Genomic DNA, 13,108 nt, shown 5'->3' with positions numbered 1-13,108 from the left:
AATGGCACATTAAACTAAGTCGCACTGGGGTGTTAATAACATATCAGATGGATTTTATCCTGACATTGGGGACCCTGAAAGTAAAGAACCACTGGCAAGGGAAAGAGCACTAAAAGTGAAGAAAAAAGCAACACCAAGGCAAGATAAGCCAGTTTGCCAGTGGTCCACATACAGAGATGTTTAGTTGATTGCATACGAAGGACCGGGAATTTGTTCAAAATATTGTTTCTAGGGCTCCTCCTTGTACTATTTTGTCTCAACAAAACTGGGATGAATTCTTGAGCAATTCTGATATGCAGCTAAATTTAGGAACTGCTAGCTGCGAAACCACATAAAAAAAAACAAAAACACACAAAACAACATGACACACACACCGACGACCCCCCCCCCCCCCCCCCCGCCTCGCGTAAACACCTGAAAGCAATGTCCCTATTCTGCCTAGGGCCATCTTGGTTTGTTTATACAAAGCTCTTGTTCTAAAGTCTCTAAGGTAAAGGTTATGGGGAGAGTCAATGGCACATTAGGTACCTCATGAAATGTGCTATTGACTTTTTTTTAAAGATTTTATTTATTTATTTGACAGAGAGAAACAGCAAGAGAGGGAACACAAGCAGGGGGAGTGGGAGAAGCAGGCTTCCCAAGGAGCAGGGAGCCCGATGTGGGGTTCGATCCCAGGACCCTGAGATCATGTTGATGAGTACAAAATGACTTTTTTAAAGTTTCTAAGTTTACTCAAACAACAGTAGGTTTTCAACAAGCAGAATATGTTGATGAGTACAAAATGATACACAGCACCTTGCCTTTAAAACTTCTTTTGGCAGTTGCAGCATATGTCTCTAAGGATGAGAGTTTTATGAATTTGTAACAAACACTAGGTCATTGGGCCTCATGATATCTTTGTGAATCCAGTGGCAAGTTTCAGCTCTGATTTTTCTTTAGGAAATGGACAAGGAGATAAAAATGCATTGTTATAGTAGTGCAATGACAGAAAAGTGTTCTCACAATTATGGTTGAAGGACTCAGGTCAAAGATATAAAAACAATAATTAGCATTTGTTTAACACTTTATAGTTTATAAAGCTCATTTGCATATTTGATTCTTCTAATAATTCTGTAGTATTGGTAGGTGTTGAGATGGATGAAAATTTCTCAAAACCCCAAGTGTGAGGGAATTTCCCAAGGTTTATAAGAATATTCTAAGTTTTTAAAACAATTCCAGCTATGAGGCAGAATGTCATAAACTGTTTTTTGTTTTCTAAATAATTCTAGTAAATTCAAAATACGAATTCAGAATGTTAATAATGTATACAAAGAGCTGTTTTATTACTCCTGGACACATGTAGTAAATAATTATAGAATTATCTTTGGGGCACCTGGATGGCTCCGTCGATTAGGCATCTGCCTTAGGCTCAGGTCATGATCCCAGGGTCCTGGGATCAAGCAGGGATTCTCCTTCTGCCTCTACCCCTCCCCCTGCTCACACTTGCATGCATGCACTCTCTCTCTCTCTGAAATTAAATAGATAGATACATTTTAAATAAATAAATAGAACTATCTTTTATTGAGCACCTAGTCTGAGCTAAGCACTGTGTCAGGTGCATAAATTATCTCCAATCCTCATAACAATGCTGTACTTATTTTGCGAAAGAGGAAATTGAGACAGAGAGACTAAGTGAGGTGCCCAATAATTAATAATAATTAACAAATTGCAAAGACAGCATTCAAACTCCCATCTTTCTGATTCCAAAATTATTTTCATTACCCCTTTTCAATGATTACAAGGATATTTACCTTCAGTCATCAATTATGAGTCACTTTAGACTTATTCATTTATATACATATAATATCAGTTCATTTATTTGACCACACATACTGAAAACATTTTTCTCCCAGACAGATTATTTCTAGGGCCTGAACATTAGCTGTGTACTGAATATAAAATGGAGAAAAAATATCCCTATTATGGAGTTTGTAGTGTAGCCTGGGAACTATATCAGTGAACAAATAACTAGAATATAAAGTGATGACTACTGCTTAGGACTATCTGCCTGTAGCAACTAACAGGAAGTCATCACTGCCTCAGCTGTGCTTTGGTGTACTAATTTCGAAAAAGTAAAATATTAAAACCTTTATTGAACAGCACTTAATTGATTTATTTAATATTATGTAATGTGCTTATAGGTAATGAAAAAAAGTGGATTTTTAAGAAATTCTTTTCCAGGGGGCACCTGGCTGGCTCAGTTGGAAGAGCATGGGACCATCAATCTCAGGGTCGTGAGTTCAAGCCCCACATTGGGTGTAGAGATTATTTAAACAAACAAACAAAACCAAAAAACCGAACCTTTAAAGAAATTCTTTTCCTTTTAGAAATGGAAATTTCACAATAAACTCAAATAGTAGGTAAATGCCATAAGGCATTCAGAAGTTTATATAATCACTGTGGCTAGGGTAATTTTTTCAGTTTAATAGTTATGACTATTACAGTTCTCATTTTTACTCCTGGTCACATGGTTGTAGCTGGTATTTATAACTACTGTCAATTCCATAGTTCCTTTGCCCTTGGCAAACTCCTTATCTGGTTCCTTGCCTGGTAGGGTGACCTCACCTTCATCTCTGAAGGGTGTGGGCCATTAGTCCCGCCTGAACTGGGTTGCTGTAGTTTCTCTCTTGGCTTAAATCCAGGATATGGGAGTGGTAAGAGCGCTTTGAGAGATCTTCCACAATCCAAACATACTCTTCCTTATCCCCACTGTGCCGTAGTAACCCAATTTCTCCTTGGTCGTCAGGATCAATCACCACACCAAGAACAGTAACCATCTGCTTTGCCTGTTTATTCAGGTCCCTTTCTGGGAATGGTTCTGTATAAGGGGCTCAGTTTTGATTTGCTCTAGCAACAAAACCACATCTAGAATAGCAGCCATGATTGGAATTGCTGTCTAATTGAATTTACAATAATCCACTGTCATTCTCCAAGATCCATCTGTCTTCTACAGGCTCTCCCTAACCCTTATTTTACTGGCCAATAGGTAATACATTACAGATGGAATTTTTTTCTTCTTAATGTTCATATAGGCATCTTTTTCAATTCTTAAAGAATTGAAAGACTTAAACACTTAAAGAATTCTGTCAAAACTAGAAGGAAAATTAGAGAGTATTTTTCTTTATTTTTATAAAAGATTATTTATTTGAGACAGAGAAAGATGGCACATGTGTGTTGTGGGGGGAGGGGCAGAGGGAGGCAATCTTCACCAAGCAGACTCCCCACTGAGCAAGGAGCTCAACTCAGGGCTCATCTCACAATCCTGAGATCATGACCTGAGCAGAAACCAAGTGTCAGATGCCTAACCGACTGAGCCACCCTGGCACCCCAAGAGAGTATTTTTTTTTTTTAAAGCACTACTTTGGCAACCTCAGCCATAAAGGAAAAAATAAGCACTTCTATCTCTTTATTTATAATAATAGTTACATTTATTGTGAATTTTTCCTCATAACAACCTACAAATTAAATACTAATCCCATTTGTTAAATTGGAAAACTGAGATGTAGTGAAATTAAGTGATATGGTCCAAGTTCCAAGTAGAGTAGAGCAAGGTCTTAGCCAGATTTCCTACTCCAAAGCTCTTTCTCTTTTTACTCCATGACATTCTAACACAAGAGATTATGTTATTCTCTTTCTAGCACATGTTCTCATATTGCATGATACAATTTTATTCTTAAAAGGGATAGAAGTAGGGCGCCTGGGTGGCTCAGATGGTTAAGCGTCTGCCTTCAGCTCAGGTCATGATCTCAGGGTCCTGGGATCGAGTTCCACATCGGGCTCCTTGCTTAGCCAGGAGCCTGCTTCTCCCTCTGCCTGCCACTCCCCCTGCTTGTACTCTCCCTCTCTCTCTCTCTCTGGCAAATAAATAAATAGATAAAATCTTTTTAAAAAAGGGGGGGATATAAGTAGGAGGGTAATGAAAATAAAGTTATATGTTGTCAGGCACTTTTAAACTTTTTGTTTTAACATGCATTTTGAATTTCATAAATACTTTTGTAGCATTTACCTCTTCCGTGTTTTCTGTTCTTCAAAGTAAATAGAAGAGGGGCACCTGGGTGGCTCAGTAGTTAAGTGTCTGCCTTCGGCTCGGGTCATGGTCCCAGGGTCCTGGGATCGAGCCCCACATCGGGCTCCCTGCTCGGCGGGAGGCCTGCTTCTCCCTCTCCTGCTCCCCCTGCTTGTGTTCCCTCTCTTGCTGTGTCTCTCCCTGTCAAATAAATAAATGGAGTCTTAAAAAACAAAAACAAAAACAAAGTAAATAGAGGAAAATAATGCTAACAGTTATTAGGGAACTTAATCAATTCTTACAAAATAATACCTATGAAACAGGTTTGAAAATCTGCAGTTCCCTATACAGATGCTAGCAATTATTATTTATTGACTCTTCAAACTTTGTAATATAGAAAAGTTAAAACATATGCAAAAGGTTCAACAATAACTCACGATCAATCTTGCTTCATTTTTTTACATACGCTTATTCCTTCACCCACCCATTCCCAGATCATCTTAAAGCAAATTCCTAGATAATTTCATTAGTTGTAAGAGTGTATATCTTCCCCAAATTAAAGAATCAGCAAGAATGTCCTGATGGATATCATTTTTTTTTAAAGATTTTATTTATTTATTTGAGAGAGAGAGAGAATGAGAGATAGAAAGCACGAGAGGGAAGAGGGTCAGAGGGAGAAGCAGACTCCCTGCTGAGCAGGAAGCCCGATGCGGGACTCGATCCCGGGACTCCAGGATCATGACCTGAGCCGAAGGCAGTCGCTTAACCAACTGAGCCACCCAGGCGCCCCTGATGGATATCATTGATCATCAAATAACACATTGTATGAGGTGGGGTCACCCAAGGTTTCAACTTCAAGATGTTTATAATCCTTTCCTGAAATATATTTTCTCAAAGTCTGGAGGCCTAGCTCCTGAGGAATGTCTTTCTTAGAGCTACTAAAACAAGATGACTCTGACTCTTTTGACCATACCTACATAGAGCAGAGACTGATGATGGTCCTTTCGTAACAACACTGAAGTTTTTGCCAGGCCATCCAGCTAGACTATTACAGCTAATTGCAATCATTTTTCTAAATCTGATCAATGGAATATGAGAAGTTATTTCTGCCACTACCAGGTCTTTTCCTCAAAGAAATTGGCATGCTTTCAACTTGTTTTTTCCTCTAACCTTCTGGTCTGGATGCAAAAGTGATGGTGGAGGCAAGAACAGCCAGCTTGGACCCAGAGACAAAAGCCACATGTTGAAGATTGCAGAGCCTCTTTACCAGCCCAGAACCACCTATTTCTTAGGTAAAGGAGATAAAATGACACCTTTCTTTAGGCTACTGTATTTTTAGATCTCTTTGTTTCAAAAAGCTTAGACTATACCATAATTAATGTATCTATAAAATGTTGAAACTGAAGCCAAATGATTAGATTTTTTGTTTGCTTTTTGTTTTTATAAGCACCTTTTGTTTATATAAGACCCATAGGGGTGCCTGGCTGGCTCAGTCAATAGAGCCTGCGACTCTTGATCTCAGGGTTGTGAGTTCAAGCCCCAAGTTGGGCGTGGAGCCTACTTAAAAAAAAATATGAAGAAGACCCATATTTCTAAGATCTTCAAGGACAGAGATTATCCTTATCATTTTTGTATCACCAGGACACTATCATTTTTGTATCCCTAGAGATATTTAGAAATAGTTTAATAGGTATATCCCAGGATTTATTTATAGATATTTATATATTTGTATATATTACATAGTATTATATATTATTTATGTTATATATTTATGTTTATATGTAATAAATATATCCTTGGATATATATATATATCCAGGGAGCTTTGGGCCTTCCTCAAATTTCTCTACCAACATCTTAAGTATTATAACGTGGATTAACCCTATGCTTATATCATTTCTTTCAAAAGAGAAACTATAGAAGCCACAGATGGCAGCACTGACTTTCCTAAAATCATGTGCCAAAAGGAAAAGCCTGCTGTTATTCCTTTACTACTGTTCTATAAGCAGTCTTTGGAAATAAAAACAAAAATCACTACCATCTGACAAAGAAATAGAAAAGATGCATCTCTACTCAATTTCAATGCCTGACTTTGTTGCCTGGTCCTTTTTTGTCATCTGACTGCTATGAATTGATGTTTCTTGAAATGTGAAATTTCCTATTTGAAATTTGGTTCCATTCGCCTAGATGTGAATAAAAGGTAGAGTTTGAGTTGTAGTGATGTTGATGTAATCCATCGATACAATATGTTATTTTGTGAAAGCAGTCTTTTTTTTAAAGATTTATTTATATGAGAGAGAGAGAGAGAGCATGCACACATACGTGCAAGCGAGTAGGGGGAGGGGCAGAGGGAAAGGAAGAAGGAGAGAAGCAGACTCCCCACTGAGGGCAGGGCCTGATGTGGGGTTCCATCCCACAACCCTGAGATCATGACCTGAGCCGAAATCGAGAGTCGACCGCTTAACCAACTGAGCCACCAGGTGCCCCTTGTGAAAGCAATCTTGAGATTAACTAATAATAATGCCATTTCATTAAAAAAAATTAAAGTGGTGTTTCTTTCATGCAGCTAAATGGGAACTTAAAGATAGTTTCATATTTAACACTAGCTGTGGGCCTGATTTTTCATTGACTGACTAGGCTATTTTAGGAAAGTAAAATTGAGTCCAATTATTAGGAGGGTTAATCCTAAGTAGAACTCAGTTAATTATTACTTGACAGTCACTGGTCAGTTTTTTAAAAAATAAAACCTACTGAGTAGGTTTTATTACAAGATACACTTTTCAGCAAGATAATAGAATTTTATTAATATATTGAAAAGTAATTAAGCTGCTTTTCTCCTTTCAGTGTACCATTTGATAAGAAAAGGACTACTTTTGTCAGAAAAGAAAAATAAGCCCAGTTTTTGTTTTGCTTGTACTTTGCCACTGACATTCAAGAAAGTATATTGGGTAATTTTAAAGTTAGCAATTATAAACCATATAGTTTGTTCAAAGCAACTGTAATAATTCATGTTTGCTGGCCTAGGTCATGAGAGCAAACTGCTTTCAGTAGAAGTAAGTAAATTATATGAAACAGTATTTTTCTAGATAATCAGGGTAATAATTACAAAGGGATCTAATATTTAGTCACTAGTTTCCCTTAGTGACTAAATATTTGAAATAGCTGCCGTGTCCTTGGAATGAACTTTAAATTCTTATCCTCCTACCAAGCTGGATGCATTATGAGACAAAGAGGATGGTATGTATGTAGAGGTCTGAGGAAGGTGTAAAACCATAGCTAGAGGGCACCTGGGTGTCTCAGTCATTAAGCGTCTGCCTTTCGCTCTGGTCATGGGATGGAGCCCCGCATCCGGCTCCCTGCTATGCAGGAAGCTTGCTTCTCCCTCTTCCACTCCCCCTGCTTGTGTTCCCTCTCTCGCTGTGTCTCTCTCTGTCAAATAAATAAAATAAAAAATCTTAAAAAAAAAAAAACAGAGCTAGAGAAACGGTTTACCCATTATTTCAAAATAAGCTGAGAACCCATAGCTTCTAATGTCACCCTTCTAATTTGGTTCACTTGAAATAGTCATGTTTGAATACCAATCAGATGCCCTTTGTCATTTGTGTTTTGTTTTGTTTTTCCATAAGTGTACAAAGTAAATACTTCATCTTCATAGCATAGAAAAGTGAATTAAAAATGGAATGATTAGCTGCAAAGCTGTAGTAATCAAAACTGTGTAGTAGTGGGACCAAAACAGACACATCGATCAATGGAAGAGAATAGAGAGCCCAGAAATAAACCCATGCTTATATGGTCAATTAATCTATGACAAAGGAGGCAAGAATATACAATGAAGAAAGGACAGCCTCTTCAATAAATGGTGCTGGGTAAACTGTTGAGCTACATGCAAAAGAATGAAGCTGGACCACTTTCTTACACCAAACACAAAAAGAAACTCAAAATGAATTAAAGACCTAAATATGAGACCTGAAACCATAAAACTCCTAGAAGAAAACATAGGCAGTAATTTCTTTGACATCGGTCATAGAAACATTTTTCTAGATATATCTTCTAAATAAGGGAAACAAAAACAAAAATAAACTATTGGAACTATACCACATAAAAAGCTTTTGCACAGTGAAGGAAACCATCAACAAAACTAAAAGGCTACTGAATGGGAGAAGATATTTGCAAATGAGTTATCCAATAAAGGGTTAGTATCCAAAATATATAAAGAACTTATACAAGTCAACACCCCAAAACAAATAATCTCATTAAATGGGTAGAGGAGGGCTCCTGGGTGGCTCAGTTGGTTAAGCGACTGCCGTTGGCTCAGGTCATGATCCTGGAGTCCCTGGATCAAGTCCCGCATCGGACTCCCTGCTCGGCAGGGAGTCTGCTTCTCCCTCTGACACTCCCCCCATCTCATGTGCTTTCTCTCTCATTCTCTCTCTCAAATAAATAAATAAAATCTTTAAATAAAATAAAATAAAATGGGTAGAGGACCCGAATAGACATTTTTCCAAAGAAGACATACAAATGGCAAACATACACATGAAAAGATGCTCAACGTCATTCATCATCAGGGAAATGCAAATCAAAACCACAATGAGATATCACTTTATACTTTTCAAAATGGCTAGAATAAAAAAAGACAACTGTTGGCAAGGATGTGGAGAAAAAGGAACCCTTGTGCAACTGGTAGTGGGAATGTAAATTGCTGCAGCAACTATGGAAAACAGTATGACAATACCTCAAAAAATTAAAAATAGAACTACCACGTGATCCAGTAATTCCACTAATGGATATTTATCCAGAGAAAACAGAAACATTAATTTGAAAAGATACATGCACCTCTATGTTTGTTGCAGCATTATATATAATAGCCAAGATATGGAAACAACCCAAGTATCCATCAATATATGAATGCATAAAGTAAATGTGGTATGTGTGTATATATATGTATATGTGTGTGTGTATATATATATACACATATATGTGTGTATATATGTGTGTGTGTATGTATATATGTGTATATATGTGTGTATATATACATATATATGTGTGTGTATATGTGTGTGTATATATGTGTGTGTGTATATGTGTGTGTATATATGTATATATATGTGTGTATATATATGTATGTGTGTATATATGTATATATGTGTGTGTATATATGTGTGTGTATATGTATATATGTGTGTTATATATACATATATGTGTGTGTATATGTGTGTATATATGTATATATGTGTGTGTATGTGTGTGTGTATGTATATATGTGTGTGTATATATGTGTGTGTGTATATACATATATATGTATGTGTGTATATAATTGTGTGTATATATGTATATATGTGTGTGTATATATATGTGTGTGTAAATATATGTATATATGTGTGTATATAATTGTGTGTATATATGTATATATGTGTGTGTATATATACGTATATGTGTGTATATATGTATATATGTGTGTGTATATATGTATATATGTGTGTGTGTATATATATGTATACATATAATTGTGTGTATATATGTATATATGTGTATGTGTATGTATATATGTGTGTGTATGTATGTGTATATATATGTATATGTGTGTATATATGTATATGTGTGTATGTGTGTGTATGTGTATATATATGCGTGTGTGTATATATATGTGTGTATATATATGTGTGTATATACATATATGTGTGTATATATATGTGTTTGTATATATACATATATATGATGGAATATTACTCAGCAATAAAAAGGAATGAGATTTTTTGCCATTTGTGACAAATGGATGGACTTGGAGGGTGTCATGCTGAGTGAAATAAGTCAGACAGAGATAGGCAAATACTATATGATTTCATTTATATGTGAAATCTAAAAAATGAAGCACATAAACAAACAATTAAATAACTAATGGTTGCCAAAGGGGACAGGGGTGGGAGGATGGGCAAAATGGGTCAAAGAGGAGTGGGAGATACGGGCTTCCAGTTATGGGATGAATAAGTCATGGGAATAAAAAGTACAGCATAGGGAATATAGTCAATGGTGTTGTGATAGTGTTGCATGGTGACAGAGGGTAGCTGCACTTGTGGTGAGCTTGTCAAATCACAAGGTTGTACACCTGAAGCTAATGGAACATTGTGCGTCAACTGTACTTCAATTGAAAAGTTTTTAATTGTTTGCCCTGATGGTATGAAGAAACAGGCTAAGTCAGCAACAGAGACAACTAAATTATGCTTTGTGAATTTAAGTGGGGAAATTACAAAATAGTAGTAAAGTTTATCTTATTTTAATAAAATCTATCATTACAGCTTCTTTTTATTTTTTTTTAATTTTATTTATTTATTTGAGAGAGAGAGAGTGAGTGCGAGAGAGCACGAGCTGGGGAGAGGGTCAGAGGGAGAGGGAGAAGCAGACTCCCTGCTGAGCAGGGAACCGAATGCGGGTCTCGACCCTGGGATTCTGGAATCATGACCCGAGCCAAAGGCCGATGCTTAACTGACTAAGCCACCCAGGAGCCCCATTACAGCTTCTTCTCAAATGATAAATCTGATTGGCAATCGTCTGCTTAAAAATCCCCCATGGTTCCCCACTGCTCATTAGACCAAGCTCAGATCATTACCCAGGCCACAAAATTGGACTTGGTCTGGTTCCAACCAGATGTCGGAATCGCCCCAATTTCTACCTGATCTGTTTGTTCCCTGCACTTACGCTCCAGCTGCACAGAACTTTAAAACTGTTTTCCAGGGTGCCTGGGTGGCTCAGTTGGTTGGGCGACTGCCTTCGGCTCAGGTCATGATCCTGGAGTCCCGGGATCGAGTCCCACATTGGGCTCCCTGCTCGGCAGGGAGTCTGCTTCTCCCTCTAACCCTAACCCCTCTCATGCTCTCTCTCTATCTCATTCTCTCTCTCAAATAAATGAAATCTTTTAATAAATGAATAAATAAGCTTTTCTGAACAGACTCTGTTATGAATTTTCTTTTTTTTCATATTATAAAAGGAAAACATGATCCATCAGAAAATGCTGAAAAGAAAAAAAAGTAAAATCATTTCCATAATCTCAGCACAGTTTACAAAGTGGTGTTGTACTCTGAAAATGAAGAAATGGATGGGGCGCCTGGGTGGCTCAGTCGTTAAGCGTCTGCCTTCGGCTCAGGTCATGATCCTGGAGTCCTGGGATCTAGCCCTGCATCGGGCTCCCTGCTCGGCGGGAGGCCTGCTTCTCCCTCTCCCACACCCCCTGCTTGTGTTCCCTTCCTTGCTGTGTCTCTCTCTGTCAAATAAATGAATAAAATCTTAAAAAAAAAAAAAAAGACAGACAGAAAATGAAGACATGGAGACACAAGCCAAAGAATGTAGGCAGCTTCTAGATTCTCTGCAGGGGCTCCAGAAGGAACAGTCCTGCTGATACCTCGATTATAGCCTTAGTGAAACCCATTCTGACCTCTAGACTGTAATACAATAAAGCTGTGTTTTTTTAAGTCGTGAAGTTTGTTACAGCAGCAACAGGAAACTAATATCATACCTTATAAAATTTAAGACAGCAGGGCACCTGGGTGGCTCAGTTTGTTGGGCGACTGCCTTGGGCTCAGGTCATGATCCTGGAGTCCCTGGAACGAGTCCTGCAGCGGGCTCCCTGCTCAGCGGAGAGTCTGCTTCTCCCTCTGACCTTCGCCCCTCTCATGTGCTCTCTCTCTCAAAAAAATAAATAAAATCTTTAAAAAAAATAAAATAAATAAAAAACAAAATTTAAGATAGCAGGAGAGCATAGTATATGCCTATATTAAAATGTATTTTGGCACTGAAGTCCAGTGGTTTTATTTGGCCCCATAGTTTTTGAGAAAGTGTATTTGGGAAGTTTCCCATTGCTATAGACATTTTACAGGTAGTATTTTATGATAACCTTGGGTTATAAGTTAAAAATAAGTTGATTATATAATGAAGCTGCACAATAAGAGATGTGATATCAATGAGGGTAGGAACCATATTGATTTTGTTCACTACTGATATTTACTATCTATAGAGTGCGGGGCATAGGGCAAGTACTCAGTAAATGTGCATGGAATGAACTGAATGAGTGAAATCAGGTTCTTAAACATTCTTCTGAGAGAAGCTACATGAATACTCATGCATAGCTAATTATCACGCTATTTTGATTAGTATGTGTACTAAAAGTGGGCTTTTCTCTATTGCCAGTAATGTAGGCGAATTCAAGCTCTGGACTTTTTTTTGTGATACATCCATATAAAAGAATACATAATGAAAAGAAGTGGTAGTAAAGAAATATTCATTGGTAAAAGAATAAATCCTTCAAAAGGGCATTTACTAACAAGAGTTCTAGAGCTCAGCAGTTTTTCTGAAGCTGTGAGCTCTGCTTCTTTGGCAAGGTATATCCATTTATCATTTCAGCCATTTACCACCGTTGAAGCAGTTTACAGCAGAAACATTCTGTGGTAGGTTCACTGAGTGGGCCAGTGCCCCTTTTTTTCAGGTGGATGAGCTCAAGAGCTAAAAAACAGATTATGTCTTCCAGATAATTGCCACTCCAACACCCCATTGACTACTTACAGAACCTTGTTTTCAGGTCAATAGTATGAGTGAACTCAAATAAAGCTGTCTGAGAAGGGGCACTTTTCTGAGATTTTTATTAAATAGAATATAATGGAAAATCAATAAGTAAACAAACAAACAAAAAAAAAGGTTTACCCATAAAAGATGTTACAAAATCCACAGATAGTCATCCATTTCCTCCTAATTTTAGACCTAACACCAAATTTACTTACCTGGTTTCCAGCACAGATAAGAAGTAGTGAATCAGCAGCAGCAAAATGGCACTGCATACTAACAAGAAAATAGCACAAAAAGAAGTTATATGAAGCCATAAAGTATCACCATTAGGAGCACCCAGGAGATTATACTAAAATTACCAGTGTAGAGGCCTCTGGGTGGTGCAGCCCGCTAAGCATCGGACTCTTGGTTTCAGCTCAGGTGGTGGTCTTGGGGTCTTGGGGTCATGGGATCGAGTCCCATGTTAGCTGTGAGCTCAGTGAGGAGCCTGCTTGTCCCTCCCCGTCCCCCTCTG

At 37.7% G+C, this 13,108-nt stretch overlaps 1 non-coding gene across 1 annotated transcript; it reads left to right on the top strand.

Annotated features, from left to right (window-relative positions):
* Positions 1–2,225: 2,225 nt before the first annotated feature.
* On the top strand, positions 2,226–2,298 carry TRNAD-AUC (transfer RNA aspartic acid (anticodon AUC)). The gene has a single exon. It is a non-coding gene; the product is annotated as a tRNA-Asp (tRNA).
* Positions 2,299–13,108: the final 10,810 nt, after the last annotated feature.

This window comes from Eumetopias jubatus, unplaced genomic scaffold, assembly GCF_037043125.1.
Source record: "Eumetopias jubatus isolate StellerSeaLion01/CBP00866 unplaced genomic scaffold, mEumJub1_p1.0 scaffold_2, whole genome shotgun sequence".
In the NCBI taxonomy this organism is placed as follows: Eukaryota; Metazoa; Chordata; class Mammalia; order Carnivora; family Otariidae; genus Eumetopias; species Eumetopias jubatus.
This window is presented reverse-complemented; position numbering and strand designations above follow the sequence as displayed.